At 43.8% G+C, this 14,196-nt stretch overlaps 1 protein-coding gene across 1 annotated transcript in view; it reads right to left on the bottom strand.

Moving 5' to 3' along the window:
- The window catches only part of TLL2 (tolloid like 2), a 121,352-nt gene that overhangs the window by 96,883 nt on the left and 10,273 nt on the right, over nt 1-14,196 (bottom strand). The gene's annotated exons all lie outside the window — the stretch shown is intronic.

A 14,196-nucleotide genomic window follows, 5' to 3' on the forward strand; every position in this document is an offset into this window, starting at 1 on the left:
CCAGAGGATATTAGATGTTGGGTAGCAAACTCTAGAAATGACAGTCCATCCAATCAAATCTCTCCCTGAATCTAACACATAGGGCTGGTTGAGACAGAAGAATGGCATATAATAATTCTGTGTATCAGGTGGGAGCCAATCACCATGAAGTTCAAAGGCCTAGGTCTGTAAGGTATTTTGAAAGGGCACCCTGTCTTACTCTAGCTGTGAGTGGCTCTGGGCAAAACCACCACATAGAGACAGCTGTTTCTTTCTTCTCCAGGGTCCTCAGGATATAAAAGAAAAGCATAATGTGATAAATGATACTGTTGTGCACAATCTTTGTTGCCCTTCCCTGTAGGAATATTATATTTCTTTGCCCCATAAATATGTCAGGATTGGCCACTTCACCTGCTCTGATAAAAAAAATGTGAGAGAAAGCTTTAAAAGTTACTGCATGAGTTACTGCAAGTCACAGTCCTCTTCTCCCTTTCCCAAAGACAAGCAATGTTCCAGATAGGGGTGACTCTATCAACCTGAGTTCTAGGGTAAATATGATGTGGAGTAGAGGTATTGTTGGTCAGGATGGATATGTAGTATGAATGGGAAGAATAAAAACTTCAATTTTTACAGGTATCTGAGATTTGGGTCTATTCATTACTAGAACACAACCTTTTTATCCTAATGAATACAGAAACTGCTATCAGAAGTAGCGTGCTACTATAACAAAAATCCATTGTGTTTGGGAAAGGCAGTGGATGTCCAGGAAACTGTTACTAAAGCCTGGAAGGAGGTGATATATGTTATGCAGTAATGAGGTACCTGGTAAAAAGATTGGCCTGCATTCACTAGGAAGGCAGATGATAAGCTGAACTGAGCTATGGGTTTAAGTGAAAAGATTGAGAGTCAGAATATTAATGGCATGCCTTGGTTGCTATTAGCTGTGTTTGATAAGGTACTACAAGAAAGAAGAGGGGGGCTCCTGGGGGGCTCAGTGGTTGAGCATCTGCCTTTGGCCCAAGTCGTGATCCTGGGGTCCTGGGATCAAGTCCTGCATCAGGATCTCCGGAGGGAGCCTGCTTCTCCCTCTGCCTATGTCTCTGCCTCTCTCTCTGTGTCTCTCATGAATAAATAAATAAAATCTTTTTTTTAAAAGAAAGAAAGAAAGAAAGGGTTTTATAGAGAATTGGACAATTTATAGTGGGAATGAAAAGGAATAGAGAGAGAGTCCAGAAATTCAAGAAGAGCCAACATATTTCATCACTAAGCAATAAAAAAAAAACTGAAAGGGCCTTTGAGTAACAAAGACTAACTAAAACTTAGCTTTGCAGTGTGGAGAAATGGGAAACTTCATCCATTGCTACTTGGAAGATAAGATGGTATATTATATATGGAAAATCATTTGGCAGTTTCCTAAAAACTTAAACATAATCTTATCATAAGACCCAGCAATTTCACTCCTAGGGAATCTTCCCAAGAGAAATGAAAACATATGTCCACACAAAGACATAAACGCAAATGTTTAGAGCAACCTTATTCATAATAGCCCCAAACTTGAAAACAACATAAATGCCTATCAGCTGTTGAACACATAAACAAAATGTGGTATATCTATAAAATGGTAAACTATTTAGCAATTAAAAAGAACAAATTACTGACACATGCTATAACACGTATGAAGCTCAAAAACATGCTAAGTGAAAGAAGCTAGATGCAAAAGACTACATATTACATAATTCCATTTATATTAAATGTCTAAAAAAGGGTAATTTATAGAGCTAGGAAGATTAATGAATCCTAGAATTGGGGGCAAGACTGAGATTTGACTATAAAGGAGCATGAGGGAACTTCTCCAGGTGGTGGAAATGATCTGTAACTTAATTGTGGCAATGGCTGCACAACTATGAATCTACTAAAATCAAATTGTACACTTACAATGGGTGAATAATACAATATGTAAATTATACCTCAAGAACTCTGTGTAAGGGGGGAAAAAAACCCTCAATTTTATGGCAAGAACCAATCAAGATGGTGCCCAGTACATTCTTTCAGTGGGAGAGGAATGGGGAAGGACAAGAAACCAAAAGTGTGGTTCCCTTACAGAGGCCTAGCAAGTGCCAGATGCCAGCAATTAAATCCTGAGAGGCATGTCTAGAAAACAATCCTGGTGTGGCCATGGCAAATATAGCTGAATCAAACAGGAAGACGACTAACATTTTAGAAAAGTATTGTGTGGGAAGAGCCACTAGCATGGCCTGCAGGAGACTGCAACTGTTTGAGACTTAAAATGACCCCAAATTATCCTTGGGCCTCCAACCTTCTGTGGGGAAGGAAGTGAGCCGAAAAAGATGTCCTCTTCAGAGATGCCAATAAGAATAATGGAAAAGACAAGACAGACCTCCCTGAATGGAGCCATGGAGGGCCACGGAGAAAAGATGATTGGAAAAGTACTCAGAGGAGATGGAATCAGAGCCCTCCCCGGGACAGAACACATGGGGAAGACACCTCGTGACCTGCCACTGCATCCTATTCTGTCTCAGGAGCCAGAGAAGAGCAGGGAACTAAGAGGTAAGTTTTGAAAACAGCAATGGTTCAAGGAACATCAAAAAGTGCTGTGATCAATTAGCGATGTCTGCTATGGGCAAGCTTGATAGGAGCATCCCTCAGGGAGTGTGTTTGCCATTCGCCCCTCCTTTCTTTAGGAAGAGAATCAGAGTAATACCACGGCAGAAAAGAAACCACAAGTCTGGTATAAACCAACTGCTTTTCCTAGAAACCTAAAAGAAAAAATTGAAAAGTATTCCCAAATAAAATAAGATACTATAACAACACATAAGAAAAAATGAGTGATCGACAATACCTCTCCGTGTAAGTCTCTTGTGCAAGAGAACTTTCTGCAATGGTGGTAGAGCTCCTCAATATGGTACCCAATACCTATATGTGGTTACTGAAGACTTGAAATGTGGCTGGTGTAACTGAGGAACTGAACTTTATGTTTTATATTTATGGTTTAATTAACTTAAATTTAAATTTCTACATGTGCCTAATGGCTGTAATATGAAAACAATATAAATAGTATAAAATAAAACTGTATATAATACAAATAATATGATATAATATAAAATAAAATAATAAATTATATTTAAAATAGCAGCTAAAAGCAACACATATCTAGGAATACACTTGATACAAAAAAATGTGATACTATGTCAAGAACATAAATTCTACTAAAAGCTATAAAAAGTGACTGACATCAAAAGAAAGACATATTACATTCTGAAATGTTCATTCTTTTGAATGAACAATGTATATTCAATGAAATGAATAATGTGTAGGCTTAACATACTTCAATGAAAATCCCAATAATGCTTTTATTATTGACAAAGTGATATTAAAGTTCATCTGCATAATTAGGTGGTAACAGTCAAGAAAGATTATTAAAGGTGGACTGGCTTCATTGGATATTAAAATATGTTATAAAGCTATGACATAGAATAGTCTGGAAGCAATCCCTAGGCTATATAAGAAAATTCATATATGAAGAGGTCTCACAAATTTGTGGAAAGAGGAGTAATCAATGAATTATGTTGAGACAAATGGATTGGCTATTTGAGAAAAAATCAAGTTGGCTTTGAGCCTTACACTACACCTAAATAAACTCCAAATAAGTAAAAAAAAAAAGTTAAAATTTAAAAATCAACAAATTGGATGAATATATTTAGAATAAAATGAGCTAAGTCTATGCATTCAAGACACACAGCTATTGAATTCTTACCAAAAGGCAAAACATGGTCCATGGCAATCTCCTAAGAGAAGTTCTGGGAGGATTCCTATCACCGGGGTAAATTTTCTCTTTCCCATACCAACCCTGGCTGCTCAAAGTATAATCCACAAACGAGCAGCAGCACCGTTGTCTCAGAGCTCCATAGAAATACAAGATCGCAAGGCCCATGCCAGACCTGTTGAATCAGAAGCTGCATGTGAACAAGATTCCCAGGGAGAGCATGTGCATACTAACATCTGAGAAGCACCGACCAAAGGCACCAGAGATTTTGCCTCAATCAACCATGCCCCTGGAGGCACAGGCTCCCCTGCACCTCTGTTACACCTGTCATGGCTGTAATGAAGTCAAGCAGGGCAATTCTTCACAGAACTCTAGAATTTGAAAGGATAGGCCAGAGGAAGCATCTAAAATGTACATCAGTGAAAATGCCATCTGCTCCAGTCTTGGCTGACCCCACTGAACTCCAACCTGCAATTTAGGGGGTTGTCACAAGGTGGTGGTGTTCTGTTAGGAAGCTCTGGCTAGGAACTGTGTTAGGAATAGATTATGACATACAGGAGGGAAAATGCTTTTCAGAAATCAAAAATAGAAATCTTTAAAGTAGTCAGATACAATTTTAAAACTATTATATAAGAAATTTACAAATATAAAAGGAGACTAATTTTAAAGAAATACTTTCTAATGATATCTAATAAGTGATGTGCTGATAATTAACAATTGGCTAGGGGGCTAGGGGAGAAGACAGCCCTGATTTGTAGCATTTGGCCGATTGTCCTGGTGTAAACACTCCCACCGTGGCTGATTTCAAGGTCACAGAACGTGGTGTTGGAAAAAGGAGCATAGGCTTGTAGGTGAGAGCCACCTCCAGCACACTACTGTAGTAACAGTGATGCGTACGTGTAAAGTTCTTTTGTGTTCCCCAACAGATCCCATGTGTATGCATAACCCTCAAGGCTGCGAAAGATGACCATGAGGCAGTGAGGCAGCCTTGCAGGGAAAGTCTCCCAACCCAGGATCTTTCCCTGCTTGTGTTTTCCCATCTACAGCAGATGGGAATACAGCATATAGCATATAGTCCTCTATCTCGGGTACCAGGCCAAATGCATTCTATACATCAACCTCAAATAAAGGCCTAGAGCAGAGGTAAGACTTGGCCAAGGTCATGCAATCAGGAAGAGGCTTCACAGAGGCCTCCCAGATTCCCAAGCCAGAATGCTCCCTGATCAAGCCACTCTTCCCAAAGTCCCACATTCTAATAAGAAATGTTGCATTAAATAGCTTTCCTTTACTGCAGGACTTCTCAGAGCCTTTACAACCCTGACAAATATCATGAGTCTCCAAGAGAAAGAGAATGCAGCCTTTCCCAATGTGGTTTGCCCTGGAATCTTTTTTCACTGAATCCTGTCCTAAGGAACACCTTTTGGAGAGTGTTGCACTGCTCAGCAATTGACCAGGAATTACAGATTCTGAGGCCTAGAAGGGGCCCTGCTGGTCCTCGGGCCCAACCCATCAACTGATGCCTGAATGGCCTCTTCTCACACACATCCAGTGTCACAGAGCTCATGCCCTTCTAACACGTCCCCCTTTATCTTGGATCAGCATTCCTTTTCCCCAAATCTGATGTTTTAGTACCAACCAGGCCACTTCTTCTCAGAAGCAAGACACTGAAGAGAAAGGGATTGGTCATTCTTGAGTGCCAGCCAGATGACAAGCTTTTATGCTCCTCTGACCCTGCCAAAGGCAACTCCATGCAATACATATCACACTGGTTTTTCAGATGAAAAAAAGCAGGCTCAGGCGATTAGGCAATTTGCTCTGAGCCACCTCTCAAGTCCTCTCTCAATTGCCATCCATCGTTGTCCTGAAAGGATCCATGCTGCTAAGAGAGGGAGGGAAGCCTACAGAGGAGGGACTAGTTTAGACTTGGGGGTAGAATCAGGAAAGGCCTCACAGAGGGAGTGACACTTGTGTGGGAAGATGACTTGTGAGCAGAAGCTTGTCAAGTGGACAACAGGAGGAAAGGGCATGCTGGCCAAAGGAGCAGCATGAGCAAAGGCCCTGTGGTGAGAAGCAGCAAGGCAGTGTCAGTACAGAAGCAGAGGAAATCTGATGAGGGGAGCCTGGTTCCACATTCATGTGGCATACCAATGACAACAAGAACAAGGCAGGATGTGAGGCCACAGGAACTGAGGGGCTGGGTAGGGGTGGGGGTGGAAAGGCCCAGACACCAGGAACAAAATCTGGAGCTATTAGAGCACCCACGGTGGAGCTGGTCACAAGGAGCCCCTCACTTTTGGTACAGCCCTTCACAGCTTCCTGCACATGCGCTCCTCCCCACCACTCACCCAGCCCCAAGCTTGAGCCTGCCATGTTCTGGGCCTTCAGAAGGTGCTCATGAGTGAGCAAGTGAGTGCATGTATGCTCTGTTGAAGTCACAGGGAAAGGCAGAGCAAGATCGTTAGCTCCATTTATTGGGGAAAGTAAGGCTTAGGGAGTTAACAACTAGCCCGCAGTGTTTACAACCTGTGAGAAGTGGGTGGGGCTTGAAATCAGACCTTTTGGCTCTAAACTTGGAGCTGTGTTCACAGTCTCACACGGGACCCCATTTCTCGAAGTGGGACTCCAGGCGGGGGCTGACCTCATGGTCAGCAGTAAGAGCCCTGCTTCCAGATGAGCTGCTGGTCTGACAGAGGCTGCACAGCCCAGCAAGGGTGCTGAGAGGGGACAGAGTGCAGGACGGGTTGCCGGGGGTCTCCTGAACACCCCTTCCCATCTGAGATCCTGAAAGTCCGGTGGGGGGATCCTGGGGCTGTTATGTGGTCCTTGGCTTGGGGCCTGCAGAGCTGGGAAGCCCAGGAGCCAAGCAGAAGCCCAGCCCATCAGAAGGAGACCCCTTGACTCTGCCATCACCCTCTGTCACCCATCACACCCTCCTCAAGACTCAGTTTCCTAGGGAGGGCTGACACAGCCTAAGGATACATCTGACCTTCCAGTCTACCCTGGTTGCAGGCCCTGCTCCACCCTGGGGCTCACCCCAAAACCCACAGAGACCTGGATCTATTACCTCATGGGAGTGACTTCCAGCAGGTGAGCTTACCTTACCTCCCCTTCCCTCTACCAACCAGGCCACTTCCTGGCCCTCAGACCTACACTTACAACTTGGGCCTGAGCTAAGGGGTAGTTTATATCTCAGTCAGCTTCCCTCATACGGACCTCATCACTAATGTTCCACCGTAGAGCTGCATCTCAGGACACGACAGCCCAAGTTAAAGCAGAGTGGGGCCACAGGCAGCATCTATATTGAGGAAGAGGGAGCTTGGATGCTGTGTGTGACATTGAACAAATAACTTGTCCCAAAGTGCCTTTGGTGGCACTTTCTTCACGCATACAAGGAGACAACTGAACCAGCTCCGTGCTTCCCAAGTCATGGTCCACAAACCACCTGGTTTGAAATGTCTGAGGAGAGTGTTGATGTGACAATCCCCAGGTCCCCAGCCCACACCTATGAAAATCAGAATCTCTGGGGATAGGACCCAGGAATATGCATTTTAAACTCATGCCCCTGCCCCCCACCCCAGGTGACTCCTGCTTCACTCAAGTCTGGAGACCAGTGGAGTCCACCCTCTGAGGTCCCGCCAGCACTAATGTTTGATTTCTCTACAATTTCTATTAGAGAAGTATACGCATCCACCTACTCAGGGCCTGCCCTTTGTCATCCCCATGACAAACCATGCAGGAAGGATGGAACTAAGGCTCCGTTTACGAATCTCCCAGAGAGAAGCCAAGATTATCAGAGGAACTAAATACGGTGCATTCCGATATGGGAATTCCTCCCAGCAAACAGGCTGAGGTAGGGCGCAAGGGCCTAAGGCAGGACGGTTACAGGGGAATCCTACCCAGGGATACATTTAGTTCACTTCAAGTTTCCAACAGAGGGATTTAACAGGTTTAAAGCAGTTTTCTATGAATCTTTGTCTAGGGAGTATATGTACAAACAAACAGGGAGGGGTTTTTTTGGTTTTTTTTTTTTTTTTTTTAGTAAAAAGTTAATCGGCTTAAAGTGTGCAACTAAATAAGCAAAGCTTACATTAAAGTGACCCACAGAGAAAGGACCCCATGGAAAGAAAGTTCTAAGAAATACAATATGGCCTCTATGTTCTTTTGTAGTTTCACGCTATAAATATTCATGGGGCAGTGTTAATGGGGTCCACAGCTCTATGCAACCACAATAGTTTTTTTGTTTATTCTCAGGACCATGAACTTTGAAACCATGAACCTAAATTTCAGGACTCTGCATTCAGGCGCATTTGCAGAGCATGAGGGGAGAGGTTCGGGCTCTCGGAGGACAGAGGAGAGGAAACGGGGCGAGATGTGAATCACGCCTCCTGGATCTTTTGGTTGAGATTAAAGAGTAGGGTCTGTTTAGTATGGGAGGCCTCTTGTCTCAGGGTGTCCAGCTGCTCCAGCTTGGGGAAATGGCCCTCACGAGGGACAGACAGCTTAGTTACTCAAGCATATGGCACAGAGGAGTGGGGAGTTGGAAATATTTTAATTGGATCAGATTTGTTGCAAGTTTCACATTCTTTAAAAAGCTAGTCTGAATCATGGACTTTCTAAGATGGAGAGAGCTGAAAAGCCATCTAAGCAACGTCCTTGTTTTCCACGTGAAGAAATAGGTCCAGGAAGGTCAGATGAGGTGCTCAAAATATCACATCCTAAAGCTATGTCTGCTGACGCTCACCCAGTTCTCTGTCCCTACACCAGGGATGGCAAATATGAGACAAACATGTGCTCATAGAATATCCCTAATATCTCAGGGCGGATATCCCTACTCATGGCCCTCCTGTCCATGGAACCTGGATGCTGTCTCCAAGCCCATCCCAACACAGGACCAACACAAATTGATAGAAATGGCTCATGAGCTGGGACCTCTTTGCTACCTACACCCCATGCCATGCTGATAACATTCATAACCTATTATCCATTGGTTCCAGCTAAGGGGTTTCTACTCAAAGCCACTTCCAGCCTGAACTCAGCAGTCTGAGAGTGTGCAGCAGAAACCCAGCCGGGCCTTCGAATCCACAGGGCTCTCCACGTTAACGGTCGGTCAGGACCTAGGAGAGCACCGCGTACAGACGGCTCTGACAGCAACTGAGCTCTGAAAGCTGGTTCCACCTCAAGCGAACACCCAGCCCTGCCTTCTGCCTCGGTTGGCGGCATCCTATTGTACAGATACGCCAGGGGAGTCTGGCTGGTGTCCGAGCTGGTGGCCACCTGGCTCGAGGCAGATAGGGCCGCCTGCCTCGCCCCTGCATCTACATCCTGATATGGCTGCACCAGCGCATTTCAGAGCCAGGACTTCACTTTCCACGCAGGACTCACTTGGCCTGAGAAATACCTGCTCAGCTATTTCCCAGAAAAAAAGGATTATCCACTAGATTGGCAAGAGCAGGAAGGTAGGCCATATTCGCAAGGTTATTTAAATTTTAGAGCTCAAAATAGGTTTCATCTCATGCACCAAGCCTGCTCAACTGGTAATGTTTCTTTGAGCCATGTGAGGTGATTTCTCGGGTCCATAGAAAAGAGCACCATGGTCAAGTAGCCATATCTGCCTTTGACATGGGGGAGAAGTGGCATCCCAGGTGCCACACATTGACCATTTACAAATATGTGTTTGAAAGATACTAAAAATCTTTCCACCCATGTAAAAGAGTATTTGCAGCAATCCTGAGGTGTGATGAAAGTTCCGATACTTACTCTCCACCCTCTCTGCCCTGCTCTGTGCCCAGGAAGGCTGATCCTGTGGACTGCATCCTCCACGACCGCGCCCCCCCCCCCCGGGCTTCTGGTGGCATTCAGGCAGGAGGAGAGCCTGGCAGATGAGATGGAAGAAGAGGGAGAGACATGGGCATTTCTTCCCTTCTTTCCCCCCTGTTTTGGTGCTGTGTCTCTCAGAGCAGGTGCATCCTTCAGCCACTTGCCCTCCAGCTCTGTTCCAGCTCCTATAACGCTGGCCCCTCCCCATCCCTTCAGCCACAGAGGTGGCTTGCTGGCCTTCTTCGTCCCCTAACCCTGCCTCTGTAAGTAGTCTCTTCATGAAGGTCTCTTCAGTTGAAACATCTGGGGTAAAGTCTGTTTCCTGCTGAGACCCTGGCTCCCTTTGTTCTAAGAAAATCCTTCCATTATTTCCACAGCTATATAGAAATGATGACATTCACACTGGCAAGGTGATTGGCTACTTTGGCCTAGGAGAACACTTTCACAGCTTAATTCCAGCAGAATGTGACTTAGTGCTATCTCATACTTGCTGTGTTTCAACAGCCTGAGCTCACAGGAATCCACTCAGTATTGGAGAGAAGGGTACAGTTTAGGTCCTAAGAGCCAGAAGCTTCTTGGGCTATAATTTTGCATCTTACGTGCCTGATTCCAGGACCAGGCATATCTCATAAGCCCTAATAACTCCACTGTGGAATGATCTTGTATAGAGCCACATGTTATCAGCGCAATAATGCAGGACTCATTCTGAAGACAAAGGTCCACTGGAGACTCTAAGTAGTGCAGAACGTGAAAAGATATGCCAGGCAGAGGGTAAAGGAGACCTGGGGTCCACCTCTAGGCCATAGCTACCAATAGCCGTCTCTGTGACCTTGGACAAGTTACTGCCCCCTTCTCCCTGGCCCTCAGGGATCTCACAGGAAATGTGAAAAACTTAGAATAAATAATCCTAGTAGTTTCTTCTAGCTCTAACATTCTACAGGATTTTACTCTAAGATCGTATCTGGTATATCTGGCTAATATTCACTAATAGTAATGAGCTTATCCTCATTTTGACTAAATTTTCTTCATAAAGGTCCAGCAACTTTAGTCTACTATGGCAGAGATTGCTTATTATCCACGGATACCTTTTCTCCCTTCTTCCATAATAATAGAACCTCTGATTTTCAGTTCCAGGTCTTCCAGAAGAAACATTCCCCAGACTCCCCATATAGCTATCTGTGGCCACATGACCAATGAGATAAAAGCCAAAGTAGCAAATGGCATCTCCTACAAACCTTCTCATACATTCTTTGTCCCTTTTACTTTTCCATGTCTCCCATGTTTAGATGGTGTTTGTGATGGTTTGAGCTCTGGCTACCATCTCAGGCTATGAGGATAAAGGCCTTAATCTTAGGAGAATGGAGGGGCAAGCTGTAAGGAGATTGTATCCTGGGGAATTGCCTGGAGCAGAAGCCATATTGGACTGGCATTGCAGAACCTCCAGACTTTGATGTGAGAAAGAAACTTCTAACTTGTTTAATCAATGTTTCAGCTACCAATGTATTGTTTCTCAGCTCTAAACCTACCTTTTTTAAAAAAAAAAAAAAAAAGATTTTTATTTTATTTATTCATGAGAGACACACAGAGAGAGGCAGAGACACAGGCAGAGGGAGAAGCAGGCTCCCTGTGGGAAACCTAACATGGGACTCAATCCCAGGACCCTGAGATCACACCCTGGGCAGAAGGCAGATGCTCAATCACTAAGCCACCCAGACACCCCTAAATCTACCCTTTTTCTGTCATACTTTGTGATGCTGGAGCTGGGCCCTTGAAACATTATTCCTTTGCCACCTGCATGACATTAGGCTTTATCAGTAGAGGGCACTAGAGGGATAGTGCAAGAGGAAGTGATTTTTCTTCCTAGTTCAGGTGGTCTCATCTTTCTCATTCCTATGGAGTGGTTGCCAGCAGTGTCCAGGAGCCCTGCTGCTGTCCACCCTTCAGAGTGTTGCCCAGACTCCAATGGACGATGCCTCATTCATCAGTCTTTTCCTGAAGCATCTCAGTGAACTCCTCCAACTTCCAGTAGACCACAGGCACACCCTCTCCTATGACGTTAGAAGGTAGGGTGGGGTGGGGTGGGGTGGCCTCTCTCAAGTTTACTCCTTAATCCCTAGTAATTTCTCTCCACATCTTGTTGTTTCTGTTTTCCTTAGAGTTCTCCAGTAGCCACTTACCTTTTGCTAGTTTATAATCCTTTATATTAAATGTTTGAATTAGTTCTCAAATTACTGGTGAAATTTCAGTCTCCCAACTGGACCTCGATGGCCATAGCCAATTAATGTGGGTCCATTACTAGCAAACCCTAAATCTTAACTGACACAGCCCTGCCATCATCACCATGAAAGAAGTGAATGATATGGTACAGAATAAACTTTCTGCTTTTTAAAAATCTTCTCTTCAAAAGTTTTTGTGACAAACATGACAGATAAAAGGTTGAAGTTCCTAAATTTAAGTTTCTACAAAATGTTAAGCATTCTACTAAATGCTCATCCAATGAGAAAAGTGAGCACGATGGGGATCCCTGGGTGGCTCAGCAGTTTAGCGCCTGTCTTCAGCCCAGGGCGTGATCCTGGAGTCCCGGGATCGAGTCCCACATCAGGCTCCCTGCATGGAGCCTGCTTCTCCCTCTGCCTGTGTCTCTGCCTCTATCTCTCTCTCTCCCTGCGTCTCTCATGAATAAATAAATTAAAAATCTTTTGAAAAAAAAAGAAAAGAAAAGTGAGCATGAATAGAGGATAAAAAAGCTTATAAATAAGAAGGAAACAACAGGAGCACAAACAGGAAGTGCACATAGCAAAAGAAATACAAGTGATCAAAATAAATTGTTAAAGGTTCAAAATCATTTGAAAAGGACATACAATTATAATATAAATGCAAACTGAAGAAATAGCAAAATTATTCTTCTCTTATCAAATCAGCAAAAAATGTTTAAATTAGAATACAGAGGGACATCTGGGTAGCTCAGTGGTTGAGCGTCTGCCTCCACCTTAGGGCATGATCTCGGGGTTCAGGGATCAAATTCCACATTGGGCTTCCTGCGAGGAGCCTGCTTCTTCCTCTGCCTATGTCTCTGCCTTTCTCTCTGTGACTCTCATAATAAATAAATAAAATCTTTAAAAAAATACAGAATGTTAATAGAGATTCAAAGGAATGAAAAAATTTGAAGGGCAATTTGAAAAGAATCAGAAGCCCTAAAAGCATCTACACTTCCACCTCAGCAATTCTACATGTAGGGATTTTTTCCTAAAGAAATAATGTTAAATGCACATAAAAACCCAGCAACAAGGATGACTCAAGCATCATTGTGTGTAAAAGCAAAAGAAAAGATTGGGGAAAATCTCTATGTCCAACAATAGGGGATCTATTAAACAAATTATGGAGCATCTACACAATGATGTACAAAACAACTTAAGTCGACATTACAGAAGTACATCTATTACATAAATAGCTTTACTATCATGGAAAGAGGGTCATGATACTCAAGTGAAAATGAAACACCAGCAGGTTCAAAGCAGTATGTACAGCACTTAAAGAAAAAATATAAGCACGTCTAAGAATTTTTTGGAGTAATACACAACAAAATGTCAACAATTACTTCTAGGCCATGGAATTACCAGAAATTTTTGCTCTTGCTTGCTCTTTATATTTTCTAAATGTTCTCCAGTGGATGCGTATTAGCTGTGTAATTAAGAAAACTGTTTTATGTTAAAAAATAACATCCCCATGTCAAGGACACCTCAATACTTATTGAGCATGCCTTGATGAACTCATTCATGTTTCCACTCTGATCTTGAGATGCATCTCATCTTGGTGCCTCTACCACACACATCAGACACACTCTGATGATCTGCCTCCCATCTTCTTTTCCTTTCCATTCCCAAGGCCATAGCCCAAGTCTGGTCCTCATGCTCTCAGACCTAGACCTCCTGGTAGTCCTCCTATTTCCTGCTTCTACAGATCCTAAGCATTATATGTCTTCATTATAATAGTCCTCTGCTCAAGAAACATCAATAGCTCCCCATTTCTTAAAAGACATGTTTCAAATGTGTCAGCTTGGCATCCACTATTCCAAGGTAGGCCAAGATCAGGGCTTACCACCCCAGCTTACCAGGAAGGCTTCCTTGATTTTCTTATGGTGATTGCTACCTTTTCCAAATCCCTCTGGTATCTCATTCACTCAGTTTTTCATTTGGTAAATACCACTTGAGCACCCACCATATGCCAGGCACTGTGCCGATGACCGGGAAACCAAGTGAGTCTTGTTTCTATGCCTGGAGCTCATTGTCTCATATGGAGACAGACACTGAGCAAATAATCATACCAATAGCTATACCCAGTAATGGACTGTAAAAATGCCATGCAGAGAAACAAAGATGATGAGAGATTTAAAACATCAGGGCCTAGGAAGGCCTCAGAGGGCCAGGGATAGGGAAAAGGATATGTATGCTGAGGGTCCTCAGCAGATCTGATTTTGTAAACAGGATCAAGCATGAGTTTCAAAAGGACCACTCAAGCGACAACGTGGAAAAGAGACTGCAGGAAGCAAGTGGGGCAGCAGGAAGATGTGCTCAGGCATGGTCGCCATTAGCCCAGCTGGGCGCCCACTTTAGACT

This window comes from Vulpes vulpes, chromosome 15 (genome assembly GCF_048418805.1).
Source record: "Vulpes vulpes isolate BD-2025 chromosome 15, VulVul3, whole genome shotgun sequence".
NCBI lineage: Eukaryota > Metazoa > Chordata > Mammalia > Carnivora > Canidae > Vulpes > Vulpes vulpes.